A 16,297-nucleotide genomic window follows, 5' to 3' on the forward strand; every position below is an offset into this window, starting at 1 on the left:
TGGCATTCAATTTAATGAAAAGAAATGTAATATTTACCCAGCAAAGACAAAGCAGAATTTCCATGAGTATTTAACCATTACATTTTTTTTAAACTAACAAATGGCTAAAATGTTTTCCATTCAATCAAATGGTATTTTAGAAATTGTGGTCTACACAAAGGATGTCTCTTGCTGGGCAGAGTAATATAATACATTCTGTGTGGAGTAGGAAACTTTAATGATATATGCAGTTTTGTTATTAAAACTGAGTTATATATTTTGCTCTGCTCTGGAAAATTGTGACCCAGTATAACATATCTTCACATTGTTTATAACTTGAGGAAAATCAACATTTTGGGTTCCCAGTTCACACAGTAGGAATTACATTTGTTTTGGCCAAATATAATTTATATAACTGCAAGGAACAATAAAACATGAACTCTACAGTGTTTTCTTACCTAAAAATAATATAGACCTTGTAAAATTGAAGAGATTATTATTATAAAGGAAAAGACAGTAACTTAAAAGGCTGAAGCTCATTTTACAACACTCTTTAATGCCTGTGCAAATAGGCAGACACCTGTGTCCTCATTTTCCTTGACCCTCGCCACAGGACTGAGATTCCACATAGTAATAAATAACCTTGCAAATAAAACTTTGAAATATAATTTGCTTGAACAAGCCCAGTTCTCCTATGTTGAAAAGTCATTTTCAAAGTGACTTCTTAAAATGACTCAGTATTCTTTATTCCCATGCCTACAAAGATCTTTTGTATGTGATGAAACATCTGGTCCATCTTGTTAATAAGGCCTCAGGTAGTAAAGGGACCATTCTGAATTTAGAGTTGGGAATTGAATGAATGAATGAAAGAATTGATTAATCAATCATCCAATCAATAATTAGGCATTTATCTTTAAGGTCAACTAGCCTAGGCACAACTGACTCTCCTACTTCAGTATCATAATATAAAATGTGATCCTATTCTCAAAAATGTGGGAGTGATAAGGGAGAAGAGTGAAACTTCCTTTGAGGGGATATGTGCAAGAGTCATACTGAACACATATTGTAAAACTGCTAAATACAAAATCGATCAGACAACTAGAAAAAATATTGACATTTTGTTGGCAAGTACTGTGTTCAAGGAACTGGTCAGTGGTATCTTATTTAATCTGTAAAGTCTAGACAATTCCACGAAGTTGGCAGAATTATCTTACATGTGAAGAAACCAGGGTCATAAATTTTAAGTGACATCTTCCAAATCACATAGCCAAGTATGTGGCAGAGTTGACCCTGGACCACAAGTCTTCTGATTCTCCATACTGCACTCTTGCCACTACACCACTTGAGAATCTGCTGAGAGAAGACTAGAGGCTAGTACAGTCACAGCATAATCAGATGGCAGATGGGCCTAGCATTCCTACTAGATGACACCTATCTATTCATGCAATTCTTACCTTTCCTCGGGCTCAAAACTTTTTCACTTACAGAGCAGATTTTTCTGCCCTGTGATTTATTTAGATTTCAAATTCTTCAGATTCCCAGTGTAATTTTTGACTTGGTCTTTTAAGTCTTAATGTCTATCTTAAACTGGGATTTGAATTATATTTAATAGTATTAGGGTTTCTAACTGCATTGATTTTTTTCTGAAGCAATCCATTCTTAATACTTATTTAGAGAGAGAATCCTAAGGAATCGTAAATGGTGCAGACTTGTTTTTCAGGAGCCAACATGAGAGTCCATTTTCCTTTAAAAAAAAAAAAAAAAAAAAAAGTTTGCAGCCTCTCCAGGCATTGAATCATCTGGCTTGCGGCCAGGCACTAGAGGGTGCTTTAGAAATATTATTTGATGATGAACTCGGATGTTGTCCACTTGCTTTTCAGAAATCATTCCTGTAAATCACGGCTTTGAAAACTTGTCAGCATTTTGCTCTTTCTTTTGTGGATTTCTTCAAAGGGAGAAGGAATGCCTGAAAAGTAAACATTAAACAGCCATAACTGCATCCCAAGGAGTGCGGAATAAAAAAAATTATAGATACTTATAGATATATAAATATTTCTGTGAGATAAAAAGAGAACCCTGTGGATAACTCACAAAGAGCCTACTGGAACTTTATCAGTCAACTGGGCTTTGTCAGAGTAAAGCAGGTTTGTGAGGGGGCCAGGGCAACATGTGTTTCTCCCTATTCCATACCCTTCTTTTCTGGAAGCTTGCTGTAAGCATAACACCTCACATTTGTATGAGACATCTCTCTTTTTTTGGTCACACTTTTATATATATTACCTCTCAAGTGATATTCACAAAACCTGTATAGTAAGCATTACTATTCCTATTCTCTAGATGAAAAAAAAAATACCTGAGGTTTAATGGGGATAACTATTTCACTCAGATCTATAAGGTTAAGTGGCAGAATCAGATTTTAATTATAAGACTTTTTCCTAGTATATAGGGCAGCAACCCCATTCTTCTTTTTTTATACAGTTAACATAACCATATTTCTTCCCTTCTTCCTTCAGACTTTGTCACCGCATGTATCTTTCCTTGTTAATGTCTTCAAATTTTAAATACAAATAAAATCCATAAACAACAAAAACCAGAGGGCATGAAATATAAAAATAAGGACACACATACCTCCTTTGCTGTTGGAAGAAGAAAAAGCATAATCTGGTAGGGGAGCTAAAAATATCCTGTGGAGACGACAGTATGAAGCACCATGAAGTAGAGCCATGAGTAAGGTACGGTGTGTGGAAGAACCTTTCCAATTAGGAAGAACTCTAAGTGGAAAGGTAAGGAAGGGTTTCTTAGGAGAACAGTGCCTTTCTTTAGGTCTTGAAAAACAGCAAGATTCCAAAAGAGCACCCTAAGCTTTGGAAATAGCAAAGACGAAGTCGGCAAAGCTCAGGGCATTTGCAGAAAACAATGAATATTCAGTTTATTGGAGGATCGCTTCCTGAGCAGGACCACAGGGAGAAGAGGCTGGCAAAGAAGCTTTTAACCAGGTCTAGAGCAGCTCTGTCCGAGATCAGGGAAATGTTTTCTTTACTGTTTTTTTCTTTAAAGTCTTTATTGAATTTGTTACAATACTGCTTCTGTTTTATGTTTTGTCTTTTTGGCTGTGAGGCATGTGGGATCTTAGCTCCCCGACCAGGGATTGAACCCGCACCTCCTGAATTGGTAGGCGAAGTCTTAACCACTGGACCTCCAAGGAAGGCCCAGGGAGATGTTTTCTAATAGACATTGTCCGAAGCAGTAGCCATGGGCCACATGTGGCTACTGAGCACTTGAAAAGTGGTTGGTGTGACTAAGAAACTGAAAACTTTGTTTAATTTACTTTTATTTTTAATGTTAAATCATATGTAACTAGAGACCACCATTTTAGACAGAGCGATTCTAGGGGCCTTGGATGATAGACTGAGGCAATCACAGAATTCTACAGTTACCCGGGGGGAAACAGATACTTGCTGACTGAGGAGAGAAATGAACTGAGAGACTTTGGAGAGGCTGAGATAAGAAAAATAAGGACTGGAAGAATGGGAAGTTGGGATAAAAGGAGACATCCGGTTATAATCGCTGAATCTGTGAACCACGGGATTCAAAATGCAACTCCTTGCGCTCATTTGTGTAAGAAAAGTTTGTTCTTCACCAAATTTATGAACTCCTCCAATGGACATCAGAATGATGTCCATCCTTTCATCTCTCAATATCTAGTAGCCAGCCCCATGTCTTCCACAAAATATGTTGTGCATATGACTATTCTGACAAATTCAACCACAGTTGTGCATTTATATGTTACAGTTAAATTAAAATGTCCATTATCTAAACCGGATGGAACTAATGAGTGGAGATAGTTAATTTTCAGTCATTTAAACACAACATATATAACCAGGTAAGTCTCAAAAAATGTACTGGCGTGTGTGTGTGTGTGTGTGTGTGTGTGTGTGTTAGTTTGTTTCACCCAAATCTTTCTCTGTCTCTAAAGTACTTGGAATTTAAAAACTCCAATATGGTTTATCAGACACATTATTTGTATTCTTTTAAACCCAGAGGAAATAATATTCTTGTTTCAGCTTTATTAGATTCTTAAATTACGGATAAGGTATTCTGTAAAACTAGCTAGTGCCCACACTTCATTCTAAGGCTGAAAGGATTATTAAAACCAAAACAGAAAACTGGGTTCCCCCAGACTGTAAGGAATTGATCTCCCAAGATTTAAGATCATGGTATCAAAACCACAAGTAAACACTTGTACTGAACTCAGTAAAGGGTTTTCCTGCAACACTTGGCAGAAAAGACTAAAACCACAGCAGCATCAACAGTACGACACCTACCCCCATTCCCACAAGCTGAGCCGCTAATTATTATTTTTTACCTGCAAATGGACTCATCATTTGGATACCTTCTCAAATAGGTCTTAAACATTTTTGTACTGGTGAATTCTCATGTGTGGATGTCTTGGGGATGAATGGGCACCAAATAGCCTTCCATGAACTGTGTCACAGGCCAACGTTTACCAGATGACCTGGCCTCTCTTCTTCTACCTAAGGATATGAGAAAAATATGCAGGATTTAGGAAGGAAGGATTGGGAAGTTAGTTAGTTTTTCCTTAACATTTATTCAAATTGTACCTTGGCTAACCACACCTAATGCAGATGGAGTGGGTTTATCCATTTCTCCAAGCAAAAGCTATCTGTGTTCTAACTCCCCGAAACTCTTACTTTGGAGATATTTTTTGCAATTCATCAATAACCTCTGTGGGTATTGCCAAAATCATCCCCTACCCCCGTTTTTTAGACCTGAAGGGAAAGTGAAGATAAGCTCAACAGCCACTGGAGTGTCTTGGAGATGGAACTCTAGAGATTTGTACTCCTGTGTCGTCTTTGCTCAAAACAGTGAAAATCTTCAAATTTCTAGAGATACCGTTTTCTAGCATCTTAATCTCATCCAAATTGTATAACATTTCTTTGAAATAATGGCAGCAGGACTTTGAAAGGGTTTTAGTTCTGAATCCTCAGTTATGATTTTACTGTTTGAGTTTCCGTACCAAAAAAATAAATAAATAAATAAAAGCCATGATGTGGAATTGTATCTTTTTCTATGTATTACCTGAATTCAGGCAACTGACTATATAAACCTAAGGAAAACAGTGAAGTTATCAATAGCAGTGTTAGTCAATGCTGAAATTGTTCCTCCAGTCACAGAATCCTGAGATCTTAAAACTGAAATTGACTGTAAAGAAGCCACTTTAAGTCATTCTTACAAATGACTGTACTATTGCAGGTATTAAATGCCTGGGAGCAGAAATGGGAAGAATGCTTGTTCATGTTCTGCTCTTCTTTTTTTCTTTCTTTCCAAATGTCCAAGTAGCCAAGTCTCTGGTATGTATCAGAGGAACAGGCAATTTTCAGAGTGAAGTCAACTGAAAAGTATGTGGATGGCAGTGTAAATGTTAGGAGACTTTGGAGGAAAGTATGCCAACTATGTGCTGTGTTTTGCTACAGTAAGTATAGAACCATCTTTTCAATGCCATGGGCAAGATCCTTGCCAAGTGGAATACCCTATTTATAACCCTATCAAGAAGAGGAAATAGTGCCAGGAACAAGATAAAACTATTAGCTGTATTAACAAAAATACTTAAAAGCATGTTTGTATTTGAAAATAAATGTTAGTGGTTAAGCAAAAAAATATAAGTAGTTGTAGATCTGGGTGTTGAAACCTGTTGCAAGACCATTAATTAGTCATCATCTTATCTTCACTGCCATATCTCTGCCAACTTGCCTGTTTGAAGTCATAAGTGGAGCTCATAAATGGACTCTTTGGGAGATATGGGGAAATAAACAATTCCCCCTATTCGGTAAATAGTTAAGAAATCTCCCTGGGCTCACATGTTTTTTTTCCTCTTGTTGGCACTGTTGATTCAGTGCCCATCTGGGACGTCCTCCCAATCTGACTTGAAGCTGCCAATCTTTCCAATGCCAAGTATGTAGGCTGCAATCCCAGAAGTGGGAAAAATAGACCAAGTCCAAGGGCGTGCCATCGAGTGTGCAGACTCTGGTCACAAGGGTGTCACGCTGGGAGGGGCCTGGCAACTAGCCCGCGCCTGCCAGCATCAAGACACGGGCCATGAGCTGCCACCCCATATCCTTCCCTCCTCCCCATTACCCTGGGGAGCAGTGTGTTGAATAAGCAAGTGGCTGAGGGAATGGCTGGATTGGTGCCAGGGTCAGCTTCTTCGGCCTTCCTATTGTATCAGTGAAACTTGGTATATGCCACACTGTCCGCCTCTATAAGGACTGGGCAAGCATCAAGATACAGTTTCCTTTTCCTCCCTTTGTTTTGTCACTTTCTCTTCTCCACCCACTCATCTAACCTGGTAGAGTGCAAAGACCATAGGATATGGGATCAGACAAAACCAGGGTTACTTCTAGCTCTTTTACTAGCTCTGTGTCTCTGAAGGTAAAACAAAACAAAACATTTAACTCATCTAAGCCTCAACTTATTTTCCACTAATGGCGCCTACCTTGCTGGTTTGCTGTGAGGTTTAGCAGAGGTAATATAAGAGCCTAGCACTGGTTCTAGAACATGATAGGCAATAAATATTAACTTGCCATAGCTAGAGGCACTACATTAGACTATGGCTATGCCAATTGATTAATGATTTATTCATCTTGTTATTTACTAATCTAATTCATTTATCATTATATTAGATAGTGATATAGAATTCTACCCTATGTGTCTACTTATTAAAATAATTATTAACCCTCTATCAAGTTATATGATAATTTTATAAACAATTATATATACTTATTTAAGATATAATTGCCGGACTTCCCTGGTGGCGCAGCAGTTAAGTATCCGCCTGCCAATACAGGGGACACAGGTTCAAGCCCTGGTCCGGGAAGATCCCACATGCCGCAGGGAAACTAAGCCTGTGCGCCACAACTACTGAGCCTGCGCTCGAGAGCCCATGCTCCACAGCAAGAGAAGCCACTGCAATGAGAAGCCCTCACACCGCAATGAAGAGCAGCCCCCGCTCGCTGCAACTAGAGAAAGCCTGCGCAGAGCAACAAGGACCCAATGCACCCCCCCCAAAAAAAAAAAGATATAATTGCCACACTTATGTATTATTATATTTTATATTATATATTATAATATATAATACATTATATATTATGTATTATTATGATTCTGTATCATGTATATGCCCTATATCATTACATTATATATAAATATATATATTTATATAAACATTACATATATCACACATATTATGTATTATTTTATGTTTTATAGATCATTACATATTATTATATTATGGTTCATATTATATGAGTCTGTATCATTTATATGCCCTGTATCATGTTTTATATATCATATTAATACATATTAATTACTTACGTTTATATAAATTGTATATATTTATATGTAATTTTATCATTTTATCATTTCATTAAATAAGTAAAAAAGAATGATACAATAATTATATGATTAGTATATTATACATAGTATAATGTATATTATGTTGTAATATAGAAAATTTGATTACATGATTAACATTAAAAAAACAAATTTTAATATTCTATTTATATATGCTATTACACAAACATAAATGTAAACATACATACACGAATGCAATTATTATTATTTTTTTTTTTTTTTTTTTTTTTTTGTGCTGTACGCGGGCCTCTCACTGTTGTGGCCTCTCCCGTTGCGGAGCACAGGCTCCGGACGCACAGGCTCAGCGGCCATGGCTCACGGGCCCAGCCGCTCCACGGCATATGGGATCCTCCCAGACCGGGGCACGAACCCGTATCCCCTGCATCGGCAGGCGGACTCTCAACCACTGCGCCACCAGGGAGGCCCCGAATGCAATTATTTAATAATCTGTAGTGTACTTGGGTCACAGTTCTCATGGTTAAGAATTGCCACAAGGAGAGGTAGTAAAATACCAGGGAAGGACCATGTGTCTCAGACTAAAAAAAGCTTAAATCCAGTCCATACCAGGTGTGGGAATCTGGGCACGCCAATTAACCTCCCTGAGTCCCTATTTCCTTACTCTATTAGAAGGAAGGGGGTGGGAAACTTGCAGACTTAGATCGAAATAATTTATGAACAGTGACCAACACAACTACGAGCACATAAGTAATCAATAAATGAAGGATATCATTATCCATATTATTGTTCAACTTAATTATTATTAAAAGCTCATTATCGTTGTTTTCAATGTAAGTCTTAGAAATACACTCAAGAAGCAGCCCTTTACCTATGGGGACTTCTCCCTGCAGAGCTGGCTACTGCGCTGTCTGTTTTGCTTGGGCCTCATTTGGAGAGCAGGGCCAGTTATCCTCACTTTCTAGTTGTTGGAGAATATTCAAGCTGATATCCCTTGTGGGATAAGATCTTGGGGACAAATATTTCTTCTATTTCAAGGTTTCTTAAATTTCACATGTGATTTAAAAAGCAAATAAGCCCCTTAATTGCTTCGTTAAGCTAGTCAACACTAATTAAGAAAAGTCAAGAGGAAAAATATTAGAAACTGCTGTGCTTGATTTTTAGCCTTCTCTCTTTCTTCCAGAATATGTCTTGCTCTGCTGAGGAAGGGGAGTTGATGCTTTTCCGTGATAGGACCCACTCTGACCTCCTCAGTTCTGAGTTTGAAATTAAGCTCTAGTCTTTTGGGCTTCAACTCTGTTTATTACTGGTGAAACATGATTTCCCAACCCCATGAAAAAATGCCTAAAATGCCTTGTAAAGTAGCGCAGGGGGTAATCCGAACTATTTTGATGAGTTAGACTTCAACAAGCTTGAAACATCAGTTTCTTCTCCTTCGGCACAGTCCAGGAGCTTAAGAACAGGGGCGCAGGGGTCACAGGAGGGGGCTTAGGCTTAGAGTGGGAGATGCTTTGCATGTGAATATGTGAGTGTGTGCACGTGTCCTCACGCATGTGTGCATTCGCAAGCACTGTGCACCTTTGTGCACATATGTGGTGGGGATGGGTGGGAAGGAGATTTACTTGTCTGCAAGACACTAGAACCTGAATTCAGCCTTTTGCTCTTGTTCAAACTTTGGGAGAGTTATTCCTCTTTGCTCTGCTGAAGTTTATGAGAAAAGTAAGTTTTTGTGGTAGATTTTCCTAGAGCTAACTAGGCCATCTCCCCAGTTACATCAGCTCCCTTGGAATCTCTCAGATCCAGAGAGAATGATAAAGTAAATCCGGCAACCTGCCTTAACTCTCCTTTATGATAGTGAATAGCTTCTATGTATTGAGCACTTCCTGTGTACCAGACTCTGTTTAGGTATGTTATAACCATGGCCATAATTCTCTCAGTAACTCCTTGAGGTACATTTGTTATTCCCATTTAATTGATGAAGCTACCAGGGGTAAGAGAAATAAAGAAAAGGGCTCATGGCCTCAGAGTTGGTAGGTGGCTACACAGGAATTAGAACCCCAAGCTGCCTACTGCAAAACCAATGTGATTTACTCCTTACCCGGTCATTCAAAAGGCTCTATTATCGTGATCCTCTGAGTTAAACCAGCAATTCTTCTGGTCCCAAATGAGAAGAATCAGAGTCCCTCCTTGCTCTGAAAATGCTACTTAGAACAGTGCCTCTGCTCAGTGTATGAACAACCCCTGCGGCTCCAAAGCTGTCTTTCCCCAAAGCCTTCAGGACCTTGGTGCATGTGGAACCCTTCAGAGGAATTTGGGCTGCTTATGGGAATCTTCTAGAAGAGCAGAAAGTGTGAAGGACTCAGGGATTAGAAGCAGAAAGAATTTTGCCCACCTTCTCACTTGTATGAGGGAGATCAGGCCTGAATTATTTAGGGTTGTAGGTGATTTCCCCTAGATGCATCAGCTCTCATGGACAGCCTCTCTCACTGGACTGTGACTGAATGGGAAGGATAAGAACCTCACCTTGATCATAACAAACTCAACAAGAAACCCAAAACTGTAAGACTCAATCAGCTATTTTTCAGGCATTGAAAGCATTCTAGGACACTATTGCATGGGCCCACTGGAGGAACAAAAGCAGGGTGTATCTTGAGTGAAGATATAATTGAGGCCCTCAATGGATGTGGTCGGAGTCCAGTTCACAGGTTTCAAAGGGGTTCCATTAACTCAGTACTGACTAGTTCAGTGATATTAAGAGTATCCACTTTGCTTGGCAAGGCATGGCAGCTGGCCTCTGTCTGTGACTGGCACAATTCTGGGGGTTGAAAGGCCTACCATTCAATAGACTCCTAGATACTTAAGATCTACTGCAGTTTCCTTGGGGCCCGGGACTTGTAGGCAAGGATGGATTCCAGGTTCCACGCATGGTGGGTCTGAGCCAGCTGACAGTTCCCTTGCCTTGGGCTGAGAAGGACAAAGTCTGCAGGGTGTGGGGGGTTTGGGGGGGTAGGAGGGCATAGCCTGTAGCTCTGATGCTTCAGACACGTGGACATTCTCTTTAGAAAACAAATTACCCCTGGCCAGAGACTGTATGTAGATAAACTAAGGCACAAAGTGTGCACAATTCAAAAGACTACATGTGTGCAAACACTGACTTTAATTAAAACAAGCATCTAAAGGGACAAACAAACCCTACATATTTCCTTTCATTTCTCAGTGTTCTGAAGATCCACAGCAACTGATTATAAGCCTAAAAAATTTTATCAGGTAGTTATCAAATAATTCCCATAAAGAATATGAGTTAGCATCAGAAGATTCTTTCTCAAGAACTTTAATGAGAGTAAAATGAGGTCTTAATAATAACAAACAGTTTCTGGTGTTTCTGTGTGGCCACTATTGCTATATACCCTTTGCAAATCAAGGGCCAGAAATCAAGTTCAAGCAGGAAGAATGTGTGATGAATTCTGCGGGGGAGAGGAGCCTGCAACATGAGTGGACCTAAGAAAATAGGTGTGAGAGGCTGTCTGAGAGCCTTGGTCGTCATTCAGAAGGTGATCTCTGCTACAGCATCTATCAGTCAAGCAAAGAATCCAGGCTCTGTAAACATAACACAGGATATACCCAGATAAATGGGCTGAATTCTTCACAGAGCTGTGATCCTGTGGCTGCCCTGGACACTGAACAAAGTAGGGGTTCATGACTAAGAAATATGTAAGGGTAGATCTCTGTCCTCTGAACAAGACCAGGGGTGTAGAGATATCAGCAGGGTCACCTGGGGAGCACCAAGCCTCAGCCCTCTTTGTGGCCTAAGTGATTAGAAGCTAATGAGAGTGACTGGCCATCAAACCCAGTCAATGCATCTCAACAAGGATGTGTGATATTCTAAGCTCCACTGGCCGGAAGACAGAAGTGGTTCAAGGCTCCCGATAACCTCTGTCATGAGCAGGATGGCTTTGGGTCCTGGGTGCTCTCAAGCCCCCTAGAGGGTCAGAGGTTTGAGCCCTAATGGTCTGAAGAGGGGAGCCAACTAGAGGGTGAAAGACTTCCTACACCAGCACCCTGGAAAGTCAGCAATCCCAGATCCTTTCACTGGAGGCTCTCCCGAAAGGAGAATGACCCCATTCTGCAAGCAGAAGGTGAGCATCACACGGGCCTGTGAAGAAGCTAGAGTGAAAAGAACTAACGTAAGGACATGGGCCAATGGAGTGAGAGGGTCAAATCTCAGCTCTAATGCACTGGTGGGCAGGCAAGACCAATGGGCCCCTCATCAGAAAGGGTCTAGACCAGCCATGGATTCTGACCTTCCAAGTCCACAAAGGCTTCCACACACTACACGGAAGCATGTCCCTGCAGTTGCCCCCAGAGACAGCCTCAGAAGACGCCTCCCTTCCCACACGAAGTCCTGGGAAAGCCACGGTGGTTCTCGTGTTTCAGTCTGCTCCAGCTACTTCACTCTCCCCACTGACTCAACTCAGCGGCCATTCCTCCACACCCCAGGCCTTTACCCAGAGCCTCCTCTTTGCCTGAAATGCCCTCTTTCCTCTGTAGTCATTCTACTCCTCTTGGGGCTTTGAACTAAAGCCCACCTTCCTCCCTATCAGCCTTACTTTAGTTTACACTGACTTTTGCTGCCTCTAATATCTGAATTATGTATTAAGTCATCATTATTTAGTAGGTTTTCCTAGAAAGCCCATGGAAAAAGGTCAGATTCACATTAAACGATAGATTAAAGCGTAGGAAGAGCCCCTGCGGACCACCTAGCCCCACCATTTCCCTGTTCAGGTGAACAGGCAGAGGTCCAGAAGGGACTTTCTCAAGGTCACAGGAGAATCAACAGCAGGGGAAAGAAAAATTCCCATCCCCTGACTCTCAACCCAGGACGTCTTCCATGACTTTCTCTTGCCTCAGCAATTCAACTGGAGAGCCAGACTCAGCACATTTATAATTTATATTTCACGTTTTCAGAGAATGTATAAAGGATGGGTCAGAGCGCTCTCCTGATGTTCCAGTAGCTATGAGTTTTGTGAAGGTCCCTGCTTTTGCAGCTCTGGCTGAATCATGAGGTTCTTGAATAAGCAGGAAGAAGCCAGGCCTGGGTGAGACCACCTCTAAGGTACTGCACCCCTCCCAGGAGGGAAGAGAAGGAGATCCATGACGTTAGGCTTGAGATTTCCCCCTATGTTCCCTTTACGGCCTCCTCCTTCACCTCCCGTCAAGTTCTGGGATATGAATGTGCTCAGGGGTAGGGAAGGCTGTAATCCCCAGGGCCCTGCACTATAAACTTCATTTCCTCCCTTTATTGCAGTTAACTGTCCATGAACTCTATTAATATTTTGCAAATTGAGATCCCTAAAACACATGTTATAGTTAATTTTAACTTCATGCTAACTAGGAGGTGGTCAAATGTTCACAACAAATTCCAAGGATATTTTGATATGCCTTGGAAAAATGCATTTAAAGGTGGCTATGGGGTGTATTTTATTTTCTGAATCCACACATTTCCTTGCAACTCGTGTTTTTAAGGAGCAGGAGGGAACTGTTTTAGGAGAGGCGGAGCCAAAATACTACGTGCCTCAATTGTGATGCAGAGTGGCAGAAAGAAGCATCCGCCAGGCTCAGGGAGGCAGGCAGAGAATTCCCTTCTTCTGAACTTGCCATAGTAAGTCTCATTCCCCTTAGTTAACAAATGGGCGCATGCTTTTGCAGATGGGATCATTTTTCCTTAGAAACACTTTACCATTCCATAAACACAACTCGTAAGGTAAATGCTTTGGGTTTTATAAGTTTAGTGGGAAAAATAGATTTTTCTTATTTCCAATTAGGCCAAATGCTTTTTCACGGAACAGCATCACAAGTATAACTTCTAAAACTGATCAGTCAGAATGAAGAAACGCTTCCTTCCCTCCTTCCATCCCTGCTTTCCATCCCTGCTTTCCACTTGACAAGTATTTTCTGAGTACCTACATGTGCCACGAACTGCTCTAGCCTTTGCAGATACGGTGGTAACTATATCCCTGGAAAACACTAACCACATGATTCCAAATTTAATCATTTAATTATCCTTCTAAGTATGCAGCCACTGAGGTGGATACTCTTCCCCAAGATCATCAACCTATTCAAGGTATTCATCTCAACAGAAAGATTTGAGAAAATGTTCAGCTACAGAAACAAATTTTAAAAACACACCTTCTATTAATCAGTGGGTCAAATCACTCTTCTTTCCTTAAAGGTTTTTTTTTTTTTTTTTAATGTTGCTTCGTTTCTGTGCAAGGGCTTTCTCTAGTTGTGGCAAGCAGGGGCCACTCTTCATCGTGGTGCGCAGGCCTCTCACTGTCGTGGCCTCTCTTGTTGCGGAGCACAGGCTCCAGATGCGCAGGCTCAGTAGTTGTGGCTCACGGGCCTAGTTGCTCCGCGGCATGTGGGATCTTCCCAGACCAGGGCTCAAACCCGTGTCCCCTGCATTAGCAGGCAGATTCTCAACCAATGCGCCACCAGGGAAGCCCTCTTAAAGGGCTTTTGTCTCCCCAAATGATTCCCCGTTTTCTCTCAACCATGATCTTGCGTTGAGGTTCACTTAAATCTTGGTTACTTTAAACGAGGAGATGGTGTGGTGTAGTGACAGCATTGTTCCCCCACAACTAATTCTGAGACAGATGAGGGGAGCAGGGCTATTCCAGAGAATAATGTCCAGCTTCCTCTGCTTCCTGCCCTTAGAGTAGCCAAGGTCACCCCTGGGCCAATAGGGGAGAGACCCTCCTTGTCCGTATGTAGCCCATTGAGCTCACTGTCCAACCTCTCCTCCTCTCACTCCTATTTTCCCCCAATGTCTGATTCCAGTACAGCAGGTAGCATCCTTAACATGTACGTGCCAACTTCCCTTGACACCTTCAATAAGTATTTAGTCATTTAGGGAGGAGGGCATCTCCAGAGGCAAAAGGAAATATTATTTGTGAAGGTCCAGTGACCAGTGAAATAATTAATAAACAGGACAAAACTGTAGTTACATTTGACCGAGCACCAGTGAACATGCCACAGATTTTATTCATCAAATTTCATTTTGCCAAGATGAAAGCGTGGGAGGTATTCTGGATTAAAGAATGGAATCAGGGCTTCCCTGGTGGCGCAGTGGTTGAGAATCCGCCTGCTGATGCAGGGGACACGAGTTCGTGCCCCAGTCCGGGAAGATCCCACATGCCGCGGAGCGGCTAGGCCCGTGAGCCATGGCCGCTGAGCCTGCGCGTCCGGAGCCTGTGCTCCGCAACGGGAGAGGCCACAACAGTGAGAGGCGCGCGAACCGCAAAAAAGAAAAAGAATGGAATCAATTAAAGGTTCTCAAACTTTTTGGTGTCAGAACCCCTTTACACTCTTAGAACTATAGAGAAACTCAGAACTTTATGTACAGATTATATCTTTCAATATTTAGCATATTAGAGCCTAAACTAAGGACCATTTTTAAATATTAGTTCATTTAAAAATAACAGGAATGAACTCATTACATTTTGATATAAATAACAATTTTATGAAAGCAACTATAATTTTTTAAAAAGCATATATGTGGAATCTTAAAAAAAGGGTACAAATGAACTTATCTACAAAACAGAAATAGAGTTACAGATGCAGAAAACAAACTTATGGTGATCAGGGGGTAAGAGGGGGAGAGGGATAAATTGGGAGATGGGGACTGACATACACACACTAAGTATAAAACAGATAGCTAATAAGGACCTACTGTATAGCACAGGGAACTCTACTCAGTACTCTGTAATGGCCTATATGGGAAAAGAATCTAAAAAAGAGTGGATATAGGTATATGTATAACTGATTCACGTTGCTGTACACCTGAAACTAACACAGCATGGTAAAGCAACTCTATTCCTATTCAAATTTTTTAAAAAACTAGAAAAAAAAACTAACAGAAAAAAACAATTAAAAGTTAATCAAAAATAAAAAGCAGTTAGAAAAAATAAATTCATTTAATGTTTGGTTTAATGGAAGAAGGCTGATTCTCATGTCTGCTTCTGCATTCGATCTATTATAATATCACACATCATGTAGCCTCTGGAAAACTCTACATTCATGAAAGACCATGCATCACTTAACCTATCTGTGCCTCAGTTTCTTCACCATTAAAATGGATATAATAATAGTAACTACTTACCTGAGAGAAGAATTCAATGAGTTTGTTACGTAAGGTGCTTGGAACAATACCTGGCACGTGGTAGTAAGAACGTTATTCTCGGGCTTCCCTGGTGGCGCAGTGGTTGAGAGTCCACCTGCCGATGCAGGGGACACAGGTTCGTGCCCCGGTCTGGGAAGATCCCCCATGCTGCGGAGTGGCTGGGCCCGTGAGCCATGGCCGCTGAGCCTGCGCGTCCGGAGCCTGTGCTCTGCAACGGGAGACGCCACAACAGTGGGAGGCCCGTGTACTGCAAAAAAGGAAAAAAAAAGAACGTTATTCTCATCAACACCATGGTTCCTAGCACTTACTCTGCTGAGCCACTCCTCCAAGCCTAGATGGGAGAACACTCAACACCTACATGCACCGCACCTAAAGGGAAGCCACATTCCTCTCCCTCTTTTTTCTGTGATCTCCCACTGAGACACAGCACCTGGGGCCTTTCATTTGTAAACGCTGGCCTAGGTTTGGACAAGTGGTCCTGGGGTTACTCAGACTCAAGGCTGTCAGACCGATCCACATGGGGTTAAGCAATACAGGCATAGCCACAGAGTTCTTCGCAGGGTTCATCAAGGTGTTGGGTCAGATAGAAACTCAAGGATCATTTTGTGCTACTCGCCTCCAGCTGTAGGAACTTTCCGTGCTCCGTCTTGGTGTTTATGCTCCGGCCCCAGTGTGGGCACTTTCAGGGATTAGAAGGTTACCTAACTGAGATGTTCTCTTAATTGAGAGCGTATCAGGGGTTTACAGACCTTC

General features: G+C 41.2%; 1 long non-coding RNA gene across 1 annotated transcript; it reads right to left on the reverse strand.

The window, feature by feature from the left end:
* Positions 1 to 468: 468 nt before the first annotated feature.
* Positions 469 to 15,862, reverse strand: LOC309815613. Its single transcript, XR_014295903.1, has 3 exons — positions 15,524 to 15,862; positions 4,346 to 4,514; positions 469 to 1,945 (listed from the first exon to the last, which is right to left on the reverse strand). It is a non-coding gene; the product is annotated as an uncharacterized lncRNA (long non-coding RNA).
* Positions 15,863 to 16,297: the final 435 nt, after the last annotated feature.

The sequence above is a fragment of the Mesoplodon mirus genome (assembly GCF_964341445.2).
Source record: "Mesoplodon mirus genome assembly, chromosome: 14".
In the NCBI taxonomy this organism is placed as follows: domain Eukaryota; kingdom Metazoa; phylum Chordata; class Mammalia; order Artiodactyla; family Ziphiidae; genus Mesoplodon; species Mesoplodon mirus.